Source organism: Triticum aestivum, chromosome 6D (assembly GCF_018294505.1).
Source record: "Triticum aestivum cultivar Chinese Spring chromosome 6D, IWGSC CS RefSeq v2.1, whole genome shotgun sequence".
Taxonomy (NCBI): Eukaryota; Viridiplantae; Streptophyta; class Magnoliopsida; order Poales; family Poaceae; genus Triticum; species Triticum aestivum.
Window position 1 is genome coordinate 178,385,580 of NC_057811.1, and position 9,202 is coordinate 178,394,781.

Here is a 9,202-nt window from a genome sequence, read left to right on the forward strand (position 1 = left end):
GATATTCAATTCATTCAACAATTTACTCATAAGATCTAAGTGAAGCACGCGAGTAAATGACAAACTACTCCAAAAAGATATAAGTGAAGAACAATGAGTAGTGAAATAATTAGCTAGCCATGGAGGACTCTCTCTCATTCAAGATTTTAGATCCAATGATTTTATTCAAACAACAAGTAAAATGAAAATACGCTCGAAGCAAAACAAGTATCATGTGACGAATAAAAATATAGCTCCGAGTAAGGTATACCGATGGTTTGGAAGACGAAAGAGCGGATGCCTTCCGGGCATCCCCAAGCTTAGGTGCTTGAGTCTTCCTTGAATATTACCTTGGGGTGCCTTGGGCATCCCCATGCTTAGGGTCTTTTCACTCCTTATTCTCCTCGTATCGATATCTCTCCCAAAACTTGAAAACTTCAATCACACGAAACTTAACGGAACTTTGTGAGACGAGTTAGTATGATAAAGAGTAAATCATTCACTCTGGTACTGTCAAAAACAAGTATCATGTGACGAATAAAAATATAGCTCCGAGTAAGGTATACCGATGGTTTGGAAGATGAAAGAGCGGATGCCTTCTGGGCATCCCCAAGCTTAGGTGCTTGAGTCTTCCTTGAATATTACCTTGGGATGCCTTGGGCATCCCCATGCTTAGGGTCTTTTCACTCCTTATTCTCCTCGTATCGATATCTCTCCCAAAACTTGAAAACTTCAATCACACGAAACTTAACGGAACTTCGTGAGACGAGTTAGTATGATAAAGAGTAAATCATTCACTCTGGTACTGTCAAAGACAAGATTCATAATTGTTCTCACACAATGCCTACTCTACCATATCATTTCTATAATTTATATTGAGCAATATAAGCCATAGAAACTAGAAAACAAGTAAACCATGCATTGAAAATAGAATCTGCTAGAAATAGAACAGTCTGTAATGATCTGAACAACAACCATACTTCTGCTACTCCAAAAATTCTGAAAAATTAGGACAACCTAAGAAATTTGTTTATTAATATTATGCAAAAATAATCAGTATTTTATCACGCTTCTGTTAAAAATGAGAATTGTTTTCCTGAGCGCAAAATTTTCTGTTTTTCAGCAAGACCAAATAAACTATCACCGTAAGCCATCCCAAAGGTCTTACTTGGCACTTTATTGAAATAAAAGCTATAAAACATGATTACTGCAGTAGCTTAATTATGTGAACACACAAAAACAGTAAGGACAAATATTGGGTTGTCTCCCAACAAGCGTTTTTCTTTAATGCCTTTTTAGCTAGGCACGATGATTTCAATGATGCTCACATAAAAGATAAGAATTGAAACATAATGGGAGCATCATGAAGAATATGTGTAACATCCCAAATTTTCAATTTGGTATGTTATACATAGATCATCATTGCATATCATATTTTATTGCATTTTGGCAAATCCTCGATAAATCCTAAGCAACTCAAGGACCCTCGGAGAGAGTTGGGGATTTTCTCGAAGTTTCATACTTGATTTTCATCAAATAATAAAATGAGGATTTTTGGTTTTAATTATTTTCTCTCCGGAAAAATATTTCTTTTTTTAAAAAAATAAATGAGAGGAGGAAATATGACTTCTCCAAAACAATTGAAATATTGGAGGAAAAATGTTAAAATCATTTATTGGATTTTATTCGGAGTTTATTTGCAATTTTAATTGCATTAAAAATATAGCATGTTTTCAAAAACAAATTGTGTCAAAAACAATGTTCACCCTGTTCTAAATATTCTAACTAGACGGGGAAAATTTGTTTTATGTTTTTTGGATTTTTATTTATTTTTCTACGAATTATTCGGCGGAACATTTAAAAAAATAAAAAATTTGCGCCGCGCCCGACCGGGCCGAGGCCCAGCCGAGCCGCCGGCCCACCCCCGCGTCTCCTCCCCGCGTACGCCAGCGCCGCCGCCGCGCCGTGTCCGACTCGAGCACGGGAGCCCCGCCGCCTTGCCCCCTCCTCCAAGCCGCCACCCCCCTCCTTTATAAACCCCCGCCGCCGCCCCTCCCTCTCACCCCGTCGCCGCCCCGAGCCCGCCCGAGCCGCCGCCGCTGGGAGCCCGCACCGCCGCCGCCTCGCGCCGCCGCCCCGCTCGCCGTTCGCCGCCGCCGTTCGCCGCCCCGAGCCCCGCCGCACCCCGCCGCCCTCGCCGGAGCCAGCCGGAGCCCCGCCGGAGCCCTGCCCCGACGAGGTATACCTCGCCGTCGTTTGCCGGTTTTGTTTTTAAAAAAACGTTCGTTTAAAAAAAACCTAGATCGGTTTATTTCTTCGGTTTTGTATTTTGTGAACGTTCACCGACCCGTTCGTTTTAACGAACGCGTTCGTCGGATTTTCTCTGTTAACGAACGTCCGTTCTTTAACCGTTCGTCCGTTTTTTCCTTTTCGCCGGATTTTTCCGCGATTATCTCAGATCTCGATTTCTGATCGAATCTTCGTTTCTGTTTAACTTTTCGCTCGTTTATCGGAATCAGGCGATTCAAGCGCCTAGAGTTTCGTCTCGAAATTCTCTTTCTGTTTAACCTGCTCAAACAAGTTTTTGCTACTGTAAAATTTGACCTAGATCCAGATTAGTAAACCAAGTTTGTTTCTTTCGCCGTTTGACTTTCGTTGTTTCGTTCGAGTTGATTCTTTTTGCAAACCGGAGTTCTTAAGTTGAACTTTCTGGTTGGATCTTTTCATTCGAGTTTTACCTGTGCATTAGATGAGTACTTATTGTTTGCTTGTTTGTTTGCGATAGAGTACCCGGAGTGTGCCGCTTGTTACTTCGAATCGCTAGGTTTCGCGGGTCATCAGCAAGGCAAGTAACACTTTGATCATACCTTCCATACCCAGTTTTTATTGCATTAGATCTATTCCTCAAACATTGCATGGTTAGGATCTAATTAAATTGTGGGTATTGGGAAGTAGTTGAGGTAGTACCTATTACCTGTTCTTTTATCAAACCCTTGGGAGTTACTTCTACGTTGCTATTATATTGCCATGCTATGCTCGTAGACGTGGATTGGGTTTGAGAGATATTCATGACAGATGTGAGATTGTTAATAATGGTTTACCTAAGGTGGCAACTAAAAACTCACATCTGGGTGGATTGAGGCACCTGGAGAATCCAGTGTTGTCTGTTTGTATAAGGACCGCCACCCAGGCTCAAAGGGATCATAAGATTATTCATGCTAGAAACTTCCGTGTGCAGCCACAAGCTATTATGGGCTCTAGCATAGTTGAGTAGGTTACATGATCTCTTGAAGAGGTGGGCTAGCAGATGTAGGGGAAAGTAGGTGTAACTGTCCACCCGGAGTAAAGAGTGATTGTTCCTGAAAGACTTTGTCTCGGTCATCCGTTTCTCAAACATCATGTAGTGCGAGAATCAAGCGGAGGCGATCGAGTCTTGTGGGGAAAAGTGCGCAAACCTCTGCAGAGTGTACAAACTAATCATGGTTAGCCGTGTCCCCGGTTATGGACAACTTGAGTATCTAGTACCTGGATTATCATTTGAATCTCATCACCATGTTACTTTTAATTAATTTTGTTGGGTTAATGATGATTCTTAATTGGGATTGAGATGCTGTCAACCATCTCAATGTTTAACAACCACCATGATAGTTAAATAAAATTTATTCCTTTGCAGTAGGGAAAAATTGGCTTTTCGCAAAAACTTAACCATAGAGCTTTCCACCAGCCATATATGCATGTAGTATAGCATTATTATTGTTCATTATTCTCTATGTGTTACATTGCCAGCATATTCCATGTGCTGACCCGTTTTCGGGCTGCAACGTTTCATGTTGCAGACTTTTCAGACGACGAGTAAGGTGCCTTAGGTCGTGGTCTTATACTCAGTGATGCCGCTGGAGTTGATGGACTCACTTATCTTCCAAGTCTTCCGCTGTTATCGTTTTAGATGGCCTTAAGCCATATTTATCATACTTATTCTCTTTGGAGATATTCGATGTAATAAGTGTGTGATTGCTACTCTGTTATAAATCCTCCATTTGTACTGTGCGTGTCAGCATTACTGATCCAGGGATGACACTGGTGCACAGCAGCACAGACCATTTGAGGTCTGGTCGCTACAAAGGTGGTATCAGAGCACACGCTGACTGTAGGACACGACCACTAAGCTTAAGCCCTAGAACACTTCTCTCTTCTCATTTCTGACCCCTCTCCACTTTCTACTCTTTTAGGAATGGCGGATGCAAGGAGCAAGTTCATGCAACCAGATGAAGACACGCCTTTTGGTCGACACTTGAAGGAAATCACTAAGTACTTGAACATAGGAATACCAAGCATCACCGGAACCTACAACGCCACATTACCCGAAGAGGAGAGCTGGAAGATTCAAGTTCATATTCCAGGAAGGACGTTTGTGCCAGTTACTAAACCCATAAGATTGGTTTTCGAAGCACCAACCTGGAGTTTAGGGAAGAGCATGGCCGCCCACATCGCTATGGGACGCATTGGAGAAGTCTACCACCAGGAGCTTAAGGATACAATTTATCAGATTTGTGGACGCCGAGACGCGCAATGGGAGATGATCAGAACCAAGAAGGATGGATCAATCGCAGCTTTCATCCAGGAGCAAAACCAACACATTCGTCGCCAGGAGAACCAGATGTGCACGGACAAGGAAGAACTGAAGAAGGCATTAACCAAGATCAAGGAGCTGGAGGAAGAACTCAAGGCTACACGCGAGGATTATATGGAGGAAATCATCGCACTAGTAGGGAAGAATGACGACCTGGAGAAGAAGATTGGAGTATTCATGGGAAATCCAGTGCCAAAAGCAAAGGATGACGAATGCACTTGTCCGGATAACTACATCATCATCGACGACACCGACTCGGAACCAAGTGAAGATGACTTTGTTGATGAAGCTGGAGCAGACATCATGGAGTCTTCAACGGATCAGAATTTCTAGTAGACCACCATATCAGTAGTAGTTTTCCCCCATTTAATAGTATAGTTCAAGCACTTTGTAACGCTAGTTAGATCGATTGTTATGCCTTGTTTGAATTGATTGAGTGATATTGATTGTATTTGTCTCATGAGCATATGGGTAGTGTTTTCCCTCTAGACCTCATTCTATTCTTAACTCTCATCTTTTCTAACCCATCAGATGCCTCCGAGACGCGACACCGGATTTGTTTTCCCACCGGAGATCACCCAGTTGATTCAGCAACAGAATGCCCTGATGCAAGTGTTAGTGCAGAACCAAGGCAACAACAACAACAACCCACCGCCACCACCACCTGTTGATCACTTAGCCCGTTTCTTAAGGCTAAACCCGCCGGTGTTTTCCAGTAGCACCGAGCCGATTGTTGCAGATGATTGGCTCCGCAAAGTTGGAAGGGAGTTGACCACTGCAGGATGCACAGATGCGGAAAGAGTGCGTTTTGCCGCACATCAGCTTGATGGACCCGCAGCATCATGGTGGGAGAATTATACAGCCACGCACCCTATTGACACTGTCACATGGGACCAGTTTCAGCAAGCTTTCCGTACAGCTCATGTTTCAGCAGGAGCTATGGCTATGAAGAAGCGTGAGTTTCGCAACCTACGCCAAGGAGGACGCACCGTAGGCCAGTATGTGGAGGATTTCAGTAAGTTAGCACGTTATGCACCAGATGACATTGCTACAGATGCTGCCAAGCAGGAGAAATTTTTGGAAGGGCTGAATGATGAACTGAGTATGCAGTTGATGGTAGCAACCTTCAACAACTACCAGGAGCTGGTAGATAGAGCTCTCATGATTGAAGGGAAGCAACAGCAGATTGAAAATCGTAAGAGGAAGTATGGACAAGGGAAGTACAATTCTGGAGCTCAGCAGAAGCCACGATTTGCCCCGAAACCGGGAGGACAGTTTCAGCATACCCATGGAGGAGGTAGTTCGCACAACCATAATGGCTCCAAGAATGGTAATGGGAATGGAGGAACCAACGGACAGAACCGCACCAACCCATCTACCCCAGCCAAGAGGGATCTAAGTCATGTTACCTGTTTCAAGTGCCAGAAGACTGGACATTATGCAAGTGATTGTCCTGAAGCCCAGAATGGAAATGGTAATGGAAGCTCTGGGAAGAAGCCGAACCCGTTCAACAAAGGACATGTGAACCACGTGAGCGTGGAGGAGGTTGAAGCTCAGCCTGATGCAGTAATAGGTAAGTTTTTGGTTAAGTCATTTACTGCAACCGTTCTTTTCTGGTGCATCGCATTCATACATATCAAGGGGATTTGTGAATAAGTTTAAGCTGTCCACCCAAGTTCTCAAAACCCCTATGTTAGTAACCTCGCCAGGAGCAGAGTATATGGCAAGCCAAGGATGTTTTCAGATACCATTGGCCATTGGTAGGCATGTTTTCCCCTCAGACCTCATAGTTTTGGAGTCGCAAGGTTTGGATGTGATTTTGGGAATGGATTGGCTATCGTTGTATGGAGGAAACATCGATTGTGCCAGCAAGACGATTTTGCTTACCACCCCAGAAGGAAAAAGGATCAAGTATGTATCCCGGCATATGCCGAAGAGGACTCAAGTGAATTCCTTATCAGGAGTTGTACAGGAGGAAGTACCAGTGGTGAAGGATTATCCGGATGTATTTCCAGAAGAGTTGCCAGGCATGCCACCAGATAGAGACATTGAGTTCTTGATTGAACTTTTGCCAGGCACAGGGCCAATATCTAAGAGACCGTACAGGATGCCCGCAAAAGATTTGGAGGAAATTAAGAAGCAGATCAAGGAGTTACTGGATAAAGGCTATATTCGCCCAAGTTCGTCACCTTGGGGATCACCAGTACTTCTAGTGGAGAAGAAAGATGGATCGCTGAGGATGGTTGTTGATTACCGTGGATTGAATGAAGTGACCATCAAAAACAAGTACCCGCTGCCGATGATCAATGATTTGTTTGACCGCCTACAAGGAGCTAAAGTATTTTCCAAGATCGATCTACGATCAGGATACCATCAGTTAAAGATTCGAGAGCAGGATATACCTAAGACGGCTTTTACCACCAGATATGGATTGTATGAGTATACCGTTATGTCATTTGGTCTGACTAACGCACCTGCCTATTTTATGAACCTGATGAACAAAGTGTTTATGGAGTTTTTGGATAAGTTCGTCGTGGTGTTCATTGATGATATTTTAGTCTTTTCCAAGAATGAGGAAGAGCATGAGGAGCATTTGCGATTGGTACTTGAGAAGCTCAGAGAACATCAGTTATACGCCAAGTTCAGCAAGTGTGAATTTTGGCTGAAGGAAGTTGGATTCCTTGGACATGTTATTTCTGGAGAAGGAATAGCAGTAGACCCTGCCAAGGTTGATACAGTGACAAGTTGGGAATCACCCACGACAGTTGGAGAAATCCGGAGTTTTCTTGGACTTTCAGGATACTACCGGAGATTCATCGAGAATTTCTCGAAGATTGCTAAGCCCATGACTGAGCTATTGAAGAAGGACACCAAATTCAATTGGACTGAGGAATGTGAAGCTAGTTTCCAAGAGTTGAAGAAACGATTGGTTACATCACCAGTGTTGATTCTGCCAGATCAACGCAAGGACTATGAAGTTTATTGCGACGCTTCTCGTCGAGGACTTGGAGCAGTGCTTATGCAGGAAGGAAGAGTTGTGTCATATGCTTCACGACAACTTAAACCCCATGAGAAGAATTATGCTACGCATGATTTGGAGTTAGCAGCCGTGGTGCATGCATTGAAGACATGGAGACATTTTCTCATCGGAAACCATTGTGAGGTGTACACGGATCACAAGAGTTTGAAGTATATTTTCACGCAGAAGGAGTTAAATCTCAGACAGAGGAGATGGTTGGAGCTCATTAAGGATTATGATATGAGATTGCATTATCACCCAGGAAAGGCTAACGTAGTAGCAGACGCGTTGAGCCGCAAGAGTCATGTCAACACCCTCATGACAGGAGAGTTACCTCAGGAGTTAGCCGAGGACCTTCGCGAGCTATGTTTGGAGATAGTCCCAAGAGGCTATTTAGCGACACTGGAGATTCAGTCTACCTTGATGGAAAGGATCAGAGAAGCTCAGAAGACAGACAAGGAGATTGAAGAGATAAAGGAGAAGATGAGCAAAGGAAAAGCCAAGGGATTTCGTGAGGATGAGCACGATACCTTATGGTTTGAGGACCGCGTATATGTGCCAAATGATCCGGAGATCAGGAAGTTGATTTTGCAAGAAGCCCATGATTCACCGTACTCGATTCACCCAGGGAATACCAAGATGTATTTGGATCTGAAGAATACTTTCTGGTGGACCGGAATGAAGAAGGATATTGCAGAGTATGTAGCAGTTTGTGATGTATGTCAGAGAGTGAAGGCAGAGCATCAGAAGCCAGCAGGATTGCTACAACCATTGCCGATACCCGAATGGAAGTGGGATAAAATAGGCATGGATTTTATCACAGGATTACCCAGGACTCGTTCAGGCTATGACTCAATATGGGTTGTAGTCGACCGTTTGACGAAAGTGGCTCATTTCATTCCAGTGAAGACCACTTACACCAGTGCTAAGTTGGCAAAGATATACATGACCAGGATCGTATGTTTGCATGGAGTTCCGAGGACCATTGTATCAGATAGAGGAACCCAGTTTACCTCGAAGTTTTGGAAGCAATTACATGAAACATTGGGAACCAGGCTAGAATTTAGTACAGCTTTTCACCCACAGACAGATGGACAGACCGAGAGAGTCAACCAGATTTTGGAGGACATGTTGAGAGCTTGTGCACTAGATTATGGATCTAGTTGGGACGACAATTTGCCATATGCGGAGTTTTCTTATAACAACAGTTATCAAACTAGTTTGAAGATGGCCCCTTTCGAAGCCTTGTACGGAAGGAGGTGTAGAACACCGTTGTTATGGGACGAAGTTGGAGACCGTCAGTTGTTTGGACCAGATTTGATTAAGGAGTCCGAACAGAAAGTGAGGTTGATTTGCGATAGGCTCAAGGTAGCCCAGTCCAGGCAGAAGAGTTATGCTGATTCTAAACGAAAGGAGACAGTTCACGAAGTCGGAGACAGAGTTTATCTTCGAGTATCACCACTTCGAGGAGTGAAGCACTTTCGAGTTAAGGGAAAGTTAGCGCCCCGTTTGATCGGACCATACAGAGTTTTGGAACGCATGGGAGAGGTTGCCTACAAGCTGGAATTGCCCGA